Source organism: Lepus europaeus, chromosome 10 (genome assembly GCF_033115175.1).
Source record: "Lepus europaeus isolate LE1 chromosome 10, mLepTim1.pri, whole genome shotgun sequence".
Taxonomy (NCBI): Eukaryota; Metazoa; Chordata; class Mammalia; order Lagomorpha; family Leporidae; genus Lepus; species Lepus europaeus.
In genome coordinates this window covers 13,785,954-13,801,783 of record NC_084836.1, presented here as the reverse complement: position 1 = coordinate 13,801,783, position 15,830 = coordinate 13,785,954, and the positions used below count along the sequence as shown (strand labels likewise).

Below are 15,830 nucleotides of genomic sequence, written 5' to 3'. Positions count from 1 at the left end.
GTTAAAAAATAAAAAAAAAAATTAAAAAAAAAAGACCTTTAAGTATGCCTTTAGAATGGCACATAGTGAGGCCTCATTTAAAGTCAGCTATAAGAACAATGGTGATGGTGATGGCCCAGCCCCCACTTTGTTGCTACTGTCCCCACTGTCACTAACCTTATGACTACTGGTGCCATTATTAGTTTAACCACCTTTTGTGCTGATTTCAAATACCACAACGAGGGCCAATACAGCCCTCTAGATGCGTGAGATGATTATAGGTTTGTGAAGCTTCACAACCCTTGCATGACTCACGATAAGCGTCTGTGACTGCAGGGTTCAAGGTGTTTTGTACTCCGGCCTCCTGCCCACAGAACTGCAGCCCCATCCCTTGACCCAGCTGCTCCCCAAAACTCCCACCCCATCTCCGTCTCTCCAGGCCGGCTCTTTCTTCCAAGATGACACTCCTGTTAATCCAGTTCCAGTGGCACCTGCTCGATTAGGCCTCCCCTGCAGCTGTCCCTATGAGAGAGGGCTGGCGAGAGGCGAGGATGCCAAGGAAGAAACCAGTTTCAATCACAAACAAGGACTTCGGGGTCTCTAATGGCAGCAAAGATGACAGCAATAAGGCGCTGAGAACTGGCCTGGGAGAGAAGTCAAGAGAAGCCCAAAGCATCCAAGGTTGCATTCGAGGGTCCTGGACAGCGGCTACTGAGGGCCTTGTAATCACAAGAAACTCAGTTGCTGAGCAGCCCCCGGGAGCCAGGCCTTGTGCAGGCCCTGAACATCCCAGCAAATGCAATCCTCACCCAGTTTCATGAGGTTGACCCAGTTGTTATAATCCCCACTCGACAGAAGAGGAAACCGAGGCACAGAGAGGGAATTCATTTGGCCAGAGAGAATTTGTAAGTAACTGGCTGGGATTGAAATCAGGGCAGACTGACCCTGGAGCCCCTGTACCTAACCACTGTGCTTTCTCACTGCATCCTAAGTATTGTTCGCCTCCTCCATTCTGCCCTGCTCACCACTGCCCCTAGATGTGAGCCGAGGGTGGTAGCAGCCAAGTCATCCTCCAGCCAACTTTTCATACTCACCACCATAAAGATATGGGACTGGAATGTATGGTTCTTAGAACAGTACTTGGTAAACAGTATGTGTTAGCTCATATCGCCATCACCACCATTGTCATTGTCACCATTATCACCACCACCATTATTACCATCCCCATCACATCACCGTTATCACTGTCAACATCAACATTACCACCGTCATCACCATCAACACTACCACTATCACCATTAACATCACCACCACCACCACCATCACCACCATCATTGTCATTACTACCATCACCATTGACATCACATCACCATCATCACCATCAACACTACCACCATTATCACCATCATCAACACTGTCACCATTATATCATCACCACCACTACCATCATCATCACTACCATCACCATCAACACTACCACCATTATCACCATCATCAACACTGTCACCATTACATCATCACCACCACTATCATTGTCACCATCATCACCACCACTACCATCATCATCATTACCACCATCATTATGATCACTACTATCACCATCAACATCACATCACCATCATCACCATTAACACTACCACTACCATCATTATCACCACCATCAACACCACCACCATCATTATCACCATCAACACTGCCACCATTACATCATCACCACCCCCATCATCATCACCACCCACTATCATTGTCACCATCATCACCACCACTACCATCATCGTTATCCATGTCCCCCGCACAGACCTGGCACTAAGAAGGTTTACAGTGACTGGTTAAATGATGATGACAAAGCATCTCTCACAATCACTCACACCCCCAGGAGGGGACAGCTTTCTGGTGTTAGAAAACCCATGCTCAGATTCTCTGAATCACCTGAGAAGCCACGTGCTACCCACCCCAGTCCCGTGAGACAGTGGCCACATCCTTCCTTGTGCTGGAAGTGGCTCATCCCCACCTCACCTCTCCCACCTCCAGGGACCCCAGAACACGTAGGTTGGCCCTGCCCTGTGTCCCTCCACATCAATAGAGCCTCGAGGCCCAGGCATGTCCTGGGAGCAGAAGACAGGCCCAGAACAGAAAGAGAGAAAAAGAGGCCGGAGCCCACGGTGGGCTGGGAGCCACCCTGGCCCACAAGGTCTCCTCCTCAATGGGCTGAGATAGGAATGCCAGGGGCGCGTCTGTAAACAGAACACCGGCGACCATGATCTGGGGGCAGAGAGGCGTCCCTGCTGGAGCTGAGGGAGAGTTAGGAAAACTGCAGCTTGTCCATCTCTTTGTTTCTGTGTTAAACCCTGGCATCTACCCGTGGGGAGAAAGGCAGGGCCCGGCTGGAAACAGACCCCAACCTTGAGAATGAAATGGGCTTCCAGAGGGAAGTGGTGTCCGTTCCAGACGCCAGCATCGGGCACCCGGAGCATTTGTGTTTGCGTGTGCGTTGGCTGTGGCTGCTGTAGAGACGGCAGACCCAAGCTGACTCCTGTGCGGATTTAGAGGTCGAGTGCCCAAAACCGGTGTCGCCGAGCGGAAACAGGCGTTGGAGGGCTGCACTCCTTTCCAAGGCTCCGGGGAGAATCCGTTTCCTGGCCTCTCCCAGGCCTTGGCTCGTGGCCTCTGCCCTCTGCAAAGCCAGCAGCGGCTCGTGAAGTCTTTCTCACCTCGCGTCACTCTGGCCCTGAACCGCCTGCTCCCTGCCTCTTCCTCTAGGGGACCCTGGGATTACAGCGGGCCCACCAGGCAATCCAGGGCCAACTGCTTATCCGCAAGTCAGGCGACTGGCAGCCTTGATTTCCCCAGGCCGCGCAACAGAATGCATTCACTGATTCTGTGGACTAGGGTGTGGACAACTTCAGGGACCGTTACTCTGCCGGCCACAGTGCTAAGAACGCGGTGCTGTGTCGGTGTGACATCAGGAGAGTTACTTACCCTCTCTGGGCCCTTGTTTTTCATCTCCAAGACAAAGGGCTTAACCGTGAACCCTGCGGAAGAGGGACTGTCAGTTCATCCAATTGTCCCCAGGGTCTGGCGCTTAGTAGGCACTCAGGAGACCTGTGTGACTGACTGTGGAGAGCTGGGCTTAGTGATGGCTAAGACTGGCCAGCTTCCAAGGCCCACGATCTCCTGACTCACTGGTTCTAAACAGCAGAACACAAACTTCCAAACTGCATCATCACATCTGTTGACAATGTCCCCCTGGGCAAAAAGTGTCAGCGGTGGCACGAGGGCTTTGTACCGGAAGACACTCAACTACACACACACACACACATGCGTAGAGTTACAGTAAAACGGTGTGTGTGTGTGTGTACAGAGGGGCGGGGCTATCTGTGTATAAAACTTCAGAGTAAAAATCTGCACATAACCATCATCTGGGCCCCCTGATCCAAGAGTTTCTACAAGTGGGCCCTGGTAGGTGGGACAGGGACGTTTCAGTGGAACCTGACGCCACTGTAGCCTGGCTCTGCTGCTGAGAGCAGCTGGGGGTGCAAGAAGCCCTCCTGGACCCCCAAGAGCACCCGCCGCTTCTCCCCTGGCCTCTGGGTGACCTGGGGGCGCTTCCCCATCCCCACCTCTGGGTTGCCCATGCTCTCTCGTCTGGCGCAGGCTTCTGGGTAGCCAAGACCACATTGCTTCAGGTGCGCGCTTTGCTCTCTTGCAAATAAATAAACAACAACAAAAAGAAGTTTCAGTCTTGTCCCCTAGGTAATGGGGAGCCTTTGAAAGTTGTTGAATGTGTGTGTGTGTGCGCACACATGCACGCACGTGTGTGTAGGGGGGAGGAATGGGTCATGGACTCAAAGCTTTGCTCTAGTCCAGGCAATAGTAAGCATTTAAAATCCCAGGGAAATCACTCCTAGAGCTGCCGTAATAAATGAACATCAACCCAGCGCCTGCAAACAACAGAAATTCATTCTCTCAGGGTGCTGGAAGCGAGAACTTGTAAATCAAGGAGTTGGCACAGCAGGCTCCCGTGGAGGCTCTGAGGGAGACCCCCTCCCCAGGTTCTCTGCTGCCTCCTGGGGGCTGCTGATGTCCCGGGGTGCATCCCTCCTGCCCTTGCCTCCTCCCTGTGTCGCTTCTCTGTCCTCTATGCGTCTGCCCCGTCTTACAAGTATGGTGTCGTTGGATGTGGGACCCCCCACCCCACAATCATGAGATGGCTGCCAAGAGCTGTTCCCAGTTAAGGTCACATGTGCAGAACCCAGCCACAGATGTAGGCAGGGTCTTCAAAACCTGGATGGAAAATGCCTATTGTGAAAAAAAATTATGTGTGGGTTGCCAATTGTTTTGCACCCAGACTTACCTTGGCATTCTATTTTTCCATGCACTTTTGGAAGTACTCCCTTTATTTGGGGGGCCACCATTTAACCCTCAATTATCCAGCTGCATGTCTACACTGGAATATCTCACTCCCGGGATCCGATGAGCTGGCACTTATACAAGTGCCTTGGGGCCCTGAATTACTTGGTAGGGGGTTCTTCTGGTGTGAATGTGGTTTTGGGGAGGGGTCGAGGGGACAGGGTGGCAACCGAGACTTGGGGTACCTCCTAACTCAGGTTGTCAGCCTAGAGTTATGTTAGAATTACCATGGAGAACACCTGGACCCTGCCTGCTCCCCCAAATCCTGGCTTAATTGGTCTGCCGTGGGGGCTGTGTACTGGCATCTTTCAAACTCCTGGCAAGCTTCTCCATCTGGAGCAATAAACAGTCTAACACCATTCAACTGCTAATTGGTTCTTTAGGCATAAAAAGGTCTTACAATGGTTTGCGATCTTCCAAAAAAGAGCAGGTATCTCTGCATGGGGTGGAGTATTTGCAAATGTCCTGTATCCATAGAAAGTTTGGAAGGCCCGCCTTGAAAAGACATGCTTCCCAAGAGGAGGGGCACACCACCCCCTGGGGAGGAAGCACTGGGTGCCAGGGTGTCGGAGGTCAAGGGCGCAGGGAGCAGGGGCTGTGGCCAAGCGCCGCTCTGGTGGTTTCCACAAGAAAGAACGGGCAAGACAGGGTAAGCAGGCGTAGGATGGGCGAACCCAGAGAGTTGGAGTGGACTTGGAGGTGGAGGGGCTGTGCCAGACCCTGAGGAAATCGGGAAAGGTGGAGGGTGGCGCTGGATGTGAGAGCCCCCGGAGGAGGTGGGTGGGCGCTGGCTCTGGGCTGGCTGATTTGCATATGGAGCCCGCTTACAGGCGAGCTATCTGCTCTCTCCAGGCAGTGACCAACCCCGGGAGGGGCCCCAGAGACAGAAAATAAAGACATGGGTGATACAGCCGGGAGGAGTACAGGGGTACAGGGGTCAGGAGGGAAGTTTCCAGAGGGTTTCCCGCACGGGCAGGAGGCCGTCATCCTAAGGAGCTGAGAAACATTGAGTTTCTCTGGACTGCGTTGTGTATTCCGTGCTGTGACCCACCCACCTCCCCTGCCCTGAGCAGGTGCTGGGGCAAGCATGGCCCCAGAAGAATCCTCACCCAGCTGCATGGCGGGTAGGGGCCTGCTTCCCCAGCTAGGGCTCCCCTCCCGAGGGCCCAAGCCTTGCCGCAAGTGCGGGGTTTGTTTAACAGCAGCGACCCACGGGGAGGTAGCATCCTCTTGTGCTTTAGTCTGCCCGGCACTCAGCTGCTGATTTGGCCTGATGGGATTCCAATGTTTTTAAAAGCTGACCTAGGCTGGCGCCGTGGCTCACTAGGCTAATCCTCCGCCTGCGGCACCGGTACTCTGGGTTCTAGTCCCAGTTGGGGCGCCAGTTCTGTCCTGGTTGCTCCTCTTCCAGGCCAGCTCTCTGCTGTGGCCCGGGAAGGCAGTGGAGGATGGCCCAAGTGCTTGGACCCTGCACTCACAAGGGAGACCAGGAGGAAGCACCTGGCCCCTGGCTTCAGATCGGCGCAGTGCACCGGCCATAGTGGCCATTTGGGGGGTGAACCAACGGAAGGAAGACCTTTCTCTCTGTCTCTCTCTCTCGCTAACTCTGCCTGTTAAAAAAAAAAAAGAAAAGAAAAGAAAAAAAAAAAAGCCTACTTAGTAGTCGTTGCATTTTCGATGGCTTATGAAAGGCCTGGTAGGTATTTGTATCAGCGTCCACGTGCATGGCTGCAAATGGCAGGTTTATGCTCTGTGTGCCATTTTCATGTCCACTGTGTCAACAGCAATGTTTAAGCAGCTCTCAAAATGCTGGCCCAGTCTCCTGTATGCCTGTAGAAACACACACACACACACACACACACCCCACACACACACACACCCGCATACACATGTCTGTCATTCTGTGTGGTCGGCCATAGGGTATTTCAGATTCTTAAACATTCTAGTGAGTAGTTCCTGACTCTGTCATATCAAATAGGTAATAATTCTACAGTTGTCAGGCTGTTTAATTAAAGATAATCATTCTTTGAAGACCTAGAGTACAATCAAATATACTTAACGTGAAAGCTGGGTTGAATGTGATTTAATGTTTCGTGGGTGACTCGGGGTCTCCCACGCCTCGGGGACCTTCATAATGATTATAAATAATCATCGTCACTTGCACTGTGGAAGAAAGAGATTTCCAGCTGGAAGCCTGCCAGGGACAACAGCTTCCAACATAGACGGTATCCTCGCTCCTACCTGGAAATGGCTTCCAGACATCCAAGGGGTGGGACAAACCTGTGACTGTTTGTCCTTGGCATGCGATGCGTTTGACAGCTGGTGTCATCCCTGCCTTTCCCCAGCCCCCTCTGCTTGCTCTACTGGGAAGAATCCCTCAATGGGGCACTCATAGGACATTCACACCTTTCTTTCCCACCAGGAGCTCTACCCAGGACTCATTCATTAGATCAACTGGTGCTTATTCAACCAATCTGAGTGGAACTGTAGTATTGGTAGCAGGAAAAGCCCAGCTAACTTCATGTCCAGGAACGTGTTGAATATTCAAATAATGAAGCCAGACGGTGTCGGAAGTGGCTCTGTACCTCCCAGCCACCCACAGGGGCCATCATGTCCTTCTCTGCCTTCCTGATGGGCCCTCACCCATTCGTTCCTACTCAGATACTTGATGGATGAGAATTAAAATTCATCCGGGAAAGAAACAGACAAAAATGCCCTCAAAATAACTTTCAAAAAGAAGAGGAGACAGGACCAATCCCACGTGATTTAAAAACATTTATGAAGCAACAGTGATCAAACAGTTTGGTTCTGACACAGAAGAAAATTGAATCAGTGCAGTAAGATAGGAAATGCTATAGGCGCAATAAAGGGAAATTATTTTAAATCAGTTGGGAAAAGATGGATTATTCAGCAAATATTGACATGATTGCTTAGTCACTTGGGAAAAGCAAAAATTGTATCCCTACCTCACTCCACATAGATCAAATTTTAATATTGAAAAGGAAACTAAAACTAGCAGAAGAAAACATGGTTAATTTTTAATTAACCTTGAATAGAGGAAGGACTTCCTGAATATAACCTAAACCCAGAGCCCATGAAAAAAGACTGATACATCTGCCTGCATTGAATGGAAACACTTCTACTTGAAAAAACTACTGGAGCCGGCGCCGCGGCTCACTAGGCTAATCCTCCGCCTTGCGGCACCGGCACACCAGGTTCTAGTCCCGGTCGGGGCACCGATCCTGTCCCGGTTGCCCCTCTTCCAGGCCAGCTCTCTGCTGTGGCCAGGGAGTGCAGTGGAGGATGGCCCAAGTCCTTGGGCCCTGCACCCCATGGGAGACCAGGATAAGTACCTGGCTCCTGCCATCGGATCAGTGCGGTGCACCAGCCGCAGCACGCTACCACGGCGGCCATTGGAGGGTGAACCAACGGCAAAAGGAAGACCTTTCTCTCTGTCTCTCTCTCACTGTCCACTCTGCCTGTCAAAAAAAAAAAACTACTGGTAATATACCCTTAAGAGGCAGATGACAAACTGGGAAAATATGCCTGGGTCACCCATGTCAGGCAAAGGCTAATTTCCTTAATATACAAAGAACTTTTACATGTCACTAAGAGTGAGGTATTCCAATAGAAAATTAAGGAAAGACTATTCAGCATCAATTCACAAATCAAACAGCTGTTAATAACCATGGGGAGGTCACTTTATATGATTACATGAAATCAAATTAAATTGGATACAGTTCTGCAGCTGTCACCTTGCTTAGGCTACACATGCGTTCTTTCCCTTCCTGACACTTTTCACAGTGGAGCCTGGAAGATTTCTTTGTGTGACCCTTGATGGCGTTCGTGTCCCCAGCCAGATCTCAAGCTCTGGAGGTAGGACTTGTGTGTTGCTTTGCTTACAACTTTGTCCCCTGTAGAACCTGCACATGGTTCGGATATAATGAGTGAGTGATGCATTAATGAATGAGAACGAATAGAAAATTCTGAATCTTACACAGGAAGTGGAGAACAGTGGTTTTGAAGGGGGCGTGTCTATCTTTAGAATTACCATTTTGAAAGTAACTTACGTTTCATCCAAGATTCTTGTGGTATTCACAAGGAAACTGAGGCCCAGGAAGGCTAGACAGCAGCATGCCTGCCGTGATCTTGCTGGGAACTTGCAGAACGTGAGTCAACCCGAGCATCCAGCATCAGAATCCAAACTTGGGGGCAGGTGTTGCAGATTGGGGGTGCACAATCCGATATTGAAGTGCCTGCTACAAGTCCCAGCTGGTCCACTTCCCTCAAGCTCCCTGCTAATGTACTTGGGAAAGCAGCTGAAGATAGCCCAGGTCCTTGGGTCCCTGCCACCCATGTAGGAGACCTGGATGGAGTTCGGGGCTCCTAGCTTCCTCCTGGTCGAGCCCCACTGTGGGCATCTGGGGAGGGAATCAGCGGATGAAAGATATCTCTGCTTCTCCCTCTCTCTCCTAGTCACTCTGCATTTCTCATAAACAATAAATCTTAAAAAACAATCCAAATTCTTTCATCTCTGCTATAAGGCACCTGATCCCCCAGGTTCCAACTCCAGCATTGAGCTCCCCTGGGAGATGTCCCTGACACTCCGAGGAGGACCTGGACTTGCGCCACTGGGCTGCACGGTGGAAGCCTGGGCTCATTTTTCTGCTCTTCCTCCTGTAGTGTCTCAGTTGGTGGAGAAGCTGCTTCCTGGACACCAGGGAGCTCTGAGGACAGCAGTGCGTCCTGGAGTCTTTGTGGTTGAATGAATGAGTGACCCATGAACAGCTTCATGTCCCTTTAAGAAGGTCAGCGCATTATTCCTCTTAGGTGCTTCCGGCTCCGGGTGTCTGGACAGGTCCTGCAGTCCCTTTCTGAAAATTCTCCATCTCTGTGTTTTCTATGTCTCGCTTCTTTCTGTGGTTTGTCAGGAGACTTCCTCCAAATGCTCCCTTTGATGTAATACATTCTTGGGGAAGACACAAACTAAGGTCTGGATTTATCCTAATTGGACCAGGAGCTGCTTCTCACAGATGAATGGGTTCACCACACCAGCCCTGAATTTGTTTCCTGCTGCCAAGTCTCTTAAAATGAAAGTTTCCAAGCCAGTTGTACAAACATTTAAAAGGAAAAATCTGATAATTTCCTCTCTTGCTTCTTCATAATTTTACCCATAAAAGCACGCCTTCTGGCCCTGTCTGTGTTATTGAATTCCTAAATCTTTAGCTTCTCAGAACTTCATTAACTTAGATTACCGGCAAACATTTATCGACCCCCTTCTTGTGCCAGGTTGTCCGTATATATCATCCCATTACGGTCTCCCAGCCACACCAGGAAGGAGACAGTGCAGCGTTTGAAGCTCAGAGCAGCCACGTCAAGAGGCCTGTCCACACAATGGGAAGAAAGCAAGGTGCGAAGCTGCACCTGCCAGCCCTGTCCGACGGCTGCTCCAGGGTTGCTCTGCCATCTGCCCCGCTGCCTCCTTCCAGCTGAGGCTGGGGCCAGCACCCTCCACTTTAAACCCCAGGGGTGACTTTGCAGACCAGCAGGTCAAGTTCAGCAGGCAGGAGGAGTAGAATCTGATCTCTTACAGACAGGGCCAGACAACACAGAGCTCAGGCCGGGGTCCAGGGTGCCCTGGCTCACCCAGCCAGTCCCACTCCAGCGCAGCAAGACACGGCCATCTCCTGGTTCCAACTCTCCCGTGCTAACCCTTACTCACCACCGCTGCTGCCAACAACACGCACTTCCAACCCAGCTTCCTGCTAGCATTGCTGGAAGGCAGTGGATGGCCCAAGTACTGGGGCCCTGCCACCCACGTGGGAGATAGCATGAAGTTCTGCGGTCCTGCCTTCTGCCTTGCCCTACCTTGGCTGTGGCTGCCATTGGGGGAGATAAACCCTTGGCTGTTTACATGAAGTACTGGAGACCAACTCTACATAAACAAATAATAGACAATCATATCGTATCAGGTAGTGGTAGGCAATGTAGAGAAAAATAAGATTAAGTGATGCAATTAGGGACCAAACCCTGGACATTTGGACCCAGAGCCTTTGTTCTTAAGTGTTTCGCCTATTTCTCAAAAATATTGGATTCTTTATTCTGTAGTGTGGCCGAGATGAGGGTAATAAGTTTGGATTTAAATACATAAAGTGCTTGGTGCAGTGGCTGGCCCCCAGGCCGTCCTCCATAACAATCGGTTGCTGTCCCTCCTGCCTCCTCTCCCAGGGGTGAATGGATGGATGCTGAGGGCTGGTTTACTTGGTTTTCTCTTTGGGGTGTACTCATTGTTTTCCTTTTTATTGTTTTTTTTAAAGATTTATTTATTTATTTGAAAGTCAGAGTTACACAAAGAGAAAAAGAGAGGCAGAGAGAGAATCATCCTCTCTGCTGGTTCACTCCCCAATTGGCGGCAACAGCTGGAGCTGCACCGATCCGAAGCCAGGAGCCAGGAGCTTCTTCCAGGTCTCCCACATGGGTGCAGGGGCCCAAGGACTTAGACCATCTTCTACTGCTTTCCCAGGCCATAGCAGAGAGTTGGATCAGAAGAGGAGCAGCCGGGCCCTGAACTGGCACCCATGTGGGATGCCGGCACTGCAGGTGACAGCTTTACCCACTACGCCACAGCGCCGGCCCCTCATTGTTTTCTGTTGCTATGACAACATACTTGAGGCTAGGTAGCTAATAAAGAAGTTTACCTTGGCCCATGACTGGCCTCTGGAGACTCCAGACAGTATGGCACTAGCACCCGGAGAGGGTCCCCTTGGCTCCCTTACAACAGTCTGGAATCAGAGAAAGGAACGTGGGTGCAGGCGAGAGAAGGCAAACACATGGGATGGCCTCGCTGTATAACAGGAGGCTCTCAAAAGAACCAACTCAGCAAAGCCAGCATTAATCCCTTCTGAGGGTGCTGCCTCCGATGATGACCTAATTTATTTCTTACTAAGGCCTCAAGGCTGGGAGGCCCCTACCCTTAACACCACCACACTGAGTAGCCAACCTCCAGCACATGGACCCTTGCAAGACTCGCTCAAGCCACAGCCACACCTTAGCAATGGGGAACCAGCAGCCCCAGCCCCAGGATCAAGCAGCAAAATGGAGATGCGCAGAACAGCAAGGCTGTTGTGTCTGCCAGGGAGCCACCCCTGCAGGTAGGAAGGGAGGCAGACAGGAGACAGCAAGACACCCCTGGTTAGCCGGCATCAGACGTGGAAGGCCAGGCGTGGTTGGCCCGGAATCCCAGCCACTGCAGCGTTCTTGTATTTTATGTTCTGAATGACCTCACCCAAAAGCTGTCAGTCTCCAGTTGCACAAGGTTTTGGAAGGATGATCCGCAGAGCCGTGTGAAGCCAGACATTCAGTAAACAGCCCTGCACATGTGTGGGAACGGTGTATTCTCAGGCATTCGCTGTGGGCCGAGGCTTTGAGTACCTTGTCTTGTTAGAGCACCACGGTCAAGGGTTTAGCTCCTCTGCAGAGGCAAAAGGTCGGGCAAGAGAGCAGCTTCAGGGTTTGAGCTCAAGCTCTGTTGGAACCCGGGACATGCACGGCACCCTCTGTCCCCCGATCCCCACCACCACCCCACTAGGCCAGGCCCAAATCAGAGAAACCTAACGTTGGAAATACAAACACTCAAAGGCATTGATTTGTCATTTTTGTTATTTACTTATTTATTTTATTTGAAAGACTGAATGACTCAAAGAGAAGGAGAGAGGGAGGGATTTTTTTCCATCCACTGGTTCACTCCACAAATGACCACGACAGCCGACATTGGATCAGGCTGAAGCCAGGAGCCTAGAACTCCATCCACATCTCTTACGTGGGTTCCAGGGGCCCAAGTACTTGGGCCATCTTCCATCTGCTTTCTCAGGCCCATTAACAGGGAGCTGGGTCAGAAGCAAAGCAGCCAGGTCTTGAATCGGGGCTTGCATGGATGCTTGTATGGGCGGTGCCTTAACCCCTATGGCACAACCCCGGCCGGTGACTGGTCATTTTGTAGACTCCACAGACTCTTTTTGAGAACTGAATGTACTGTACCCTCACACAAATCACAACACCCCAAAGTAGTGGAATTTCAGGGAGATCGTGATGACCTGAGCCCACTGTGGACCCTGGCGTATGCGTACCTGCCCTCCCAGGAAGACCTCTCCTTTAGGTCTGGTTAAAGTCATACTTGAGCCTGAGTCCTCTCTGTCTTTGAACTTGGATCTTAATCATGAGGCCAAGGCTATCCTTGGTTCCGGTAATGGGAATTGATAAATAATCCCAAACTCAGACCTGCACCTGACACTGAAGGATGGTGCTGAGGCCACCTTATTGGCCCAGTTGATTTTTATCCAATAAATAAATAAATAGCCCCAGTTTATGTATATACTCCATGGAGAGTCTTAGAAAAAAGGCAAAGGAAGGCCTGATATGGAGTCTTTGCATAATAGATCAATTATGGGCTTCTCGAATCTCTCTAATCTACTTCTTAAAGCTTCTTGGAATAATTATGTTTTCAAGTTTGGATCTAAAAGAAGGAGGAATCATTTCAAAGGAAATTGTTTCTTCTCGTGATGAAAAAGTAGTCCAGAGCCGGGTTTGGATACGTTGACTGGTCTGCATCTCTGAAAATGTGTGCTGAGGACCTACTGTGTGCTCAGCACAGGGAAACAACTATGAGGGACATTCTTTGTTTCATTTCGCTCCCTTCACTCACCCCCATCCCCAGCACCCCTGTAAGAGGGACACGGCCAGGGCTACAACCCTCGTTCCACAGAAGTCAACACTGAAGCTCCCAGAGGCTCTGGGACCTGCCCCGAGAAGTGGCAGAGCCAGGCCTGAAGGTCTGGGTTCCGGACTCCAGGTCTCGTTCCCTCGTGCCTCAACCATGTGTGAAGCAGTGTTTTACGATGTAGATCTGGGGGCCGGCGTGTGGCCCAGCAGTTAGGTCACCGTTCGGGGCACCTGCATCGCATGTAGGAGTGCTGGTTTGTGTCCTGGTCTCTCTGTTTTTGCTCCAGCTCCCTGCTCGTGTGCACCCTGGCTCAAGAGCTTGGGTCCCTGCTGCCCACGTGGGAGACTCAGATGGAGTTTTAGGCCCCTGGCTTCAGCCTGGCCCAGTCCTAGCTGTTGTGGGCATTTGGGCGAATGAACCAGTGGATGGAACCTCTCTTTTTCCATCTGCCTCTCTGTGTCTGTCACTGTGTATCTCTCTGCCGTTCAAATCAAATGAAAATGAATGTGCTTCTTTTAAAAGATGCAAATCTGGTTTAGCTTGCAGCCATAATGCAGATACCGAGAAAGGCCATGCCTCGGGAACACTTGAGTCATTTGTCCAGTCAGACAACTTCCTCTCCCCAGCGGTCAGGGCCCTGGCACCCAGGTCACTTGGCACACAGGTCATGATCAGCCGGTACAGTCTGCGTCCAGCTCTTCCTGAGAGAGTAAGTCTCTGAATTAGACATCAAGGATGCCGGGTGAGGAATTGACCCGAGATCCATTGCCATGGCAACGGCTACTTGGCTTAGCCTCTGACTTCATGTCTGGGCAGGTGAGCAGACGGGAGGAGGCATGGGTGACTCACAGGGCCCCTGCTTGGGGGTGCCAGAGGATGACGTAGCTGTGACGGGAAAGGGTCTCATCTCCCTGAAAGCACAGCGCCCACGGTTGCCAGTTCCTGCCCGTGGTGAGCCGTTGGCAGCTGGGAAAATCACTTGGTGCTGCAGCTGGCCGGCATTTTTATTCATGAGACAGAAGAAAAGAGAGGTGAAAAGGAGAGAAACGGATAAGGGTCGCTATGATTTGTCTTGAAATATTGTCATGCAAAACATGAAAACCCTGGTGTTTGTGTGTGTGCCGGGCTGACAGAAGGTATACAGCACGTGTCACCTAATGCCAGGGCTGCTCTCGGAGAAAGGCATCGTTAGGCAATTTTGTCCTTATGTGAGCAGAATAGTGCTTCTACACAAACTAAGACAGCCACCGCCTCCCCGGGTGATTAAATTCTATGCTGTCTGTGTAGGCCGTCATCGACCAAAATATTATATGATGCGAGATTGTTTTCTTTTTATTTCTCGAACTGAGGCCACCTCAATTTATTTTTCATTATTTATTTGGGAGACAGAAAGGCAGAACTCTGCCATCCACTGGTTCGCTCCCCAACAGCTGGGGCTGGGCCAGGCCAAATCCAGGAGCTGGGAACTCGAGTGCAGGTCTCCCACGCTGGTGGCCGGGACCCAAGGACTGGAGCCATCACCTGCTGCCTGGCGGGGCGCACATGAGCAGCAGGCTGGTGTTGGAAGCCGAGTCGGGAATCTGATGCTGGTAGTCCGCTGTGGGCTGTGGGTATCTTAACCACTAGGCTGGATGTGCCCCCCTAACATGGCTCAGTGTCAGAAGCATTTGAGAGTCTGGGGTTGTGCTGTAGCGGGTTAATCTGCCTCCTGCGACACCGGCATGCCACATTGGTGTGCCTGGCTCCTCTGCCTCCCGTCCAGCTTCCTGCCAGTGTGCCTGGGAAGGCAGCAGAAGAGAGTCCAGATCACCCGTGTGACAAACCGAGGCGGGGTTCCTGGCTTCTGGCTTTGGCCTGGCCCAGACTTGACTGTTGTGGCTATTTGGGGGAGTGAACCAGCAGATGGAAGCTACCTCTCTCTCTCTTGCTCTCTCTCCCCCACCTCTCTCTGTCATTATGCCTTTCAAATAAGTAAATAGATCTTTATAAAAAGGGTTTGGAGGAAAAAATGGTTGGAGAACAAGCTTAGAAATTCACCTGACCGGATTCCTGGCTATAGGAACGGTAAAATCTCGTGGTCACTCGTGTCACTCATCCACTGCCCGTTGTTCCTCTGGAAGCCATCACTGTAGTCACTCTCCCTACTGTCTCTGCCTCTGTCAAGTATGGAGGTTAAATGTTCAGTGAAAATTACATAGCTTGGTGTGGCTGGAGCCACCAGTAGGGCGGCAGCGGCCCGAGGAGGTGCGAGCCAGGACCACCTCACAAAGTGACCATCCTCAAAGGAGGGGCTTTGTTTGCTGAGCTTTTGTGATGTGAGCAGGGCAAGGGGTGCAACTGCTGACCTGGGCATTCTGTCCCCTCCCCCTGGGACAAGGTCTCAGTCACCCAGTGCCTGTTTCTTGTCCCCACATCATCTCTTCAGGGACTTTGCAAATGACTGAGATGTGACTTCTGCTTCTTTTGCATCTCCCAAATGCCCAATAGCATTGGAAACACAGTAGGCGCTCAATAAATGCTCCCTGTATATGATCAGCTGCTTCTTGAGGTCCCTGGTAAGACATCACGTCATCCTTTTGTTATTTGTGTGTGGTGCGGTGGTTGCGTGAGTACCGGTCCCTCCCCGTCACTGTCTCCAGCATCACTCAGGCAGGGATGATGGGCACCCTGCCCATCACTGTATCCTCTGTCCTCAACGGAACACAATGCCAGCCTGGTCATT

General features: G+C 51.2%; 1 protein-coding gene across 1 annotated transcript in view; it reads left to right on the top strand.

The window, feature by feature from the left end:
• The window catches only part of ABTB3 (ankyrin repeat and BTB domain containing 3), a 287,580-nt gene that overhangs the window by 162,259 nt on the left and 109,491 nt on the right, over positions 1-15,830 (top strand). The window lies entirely within an intron of this gene.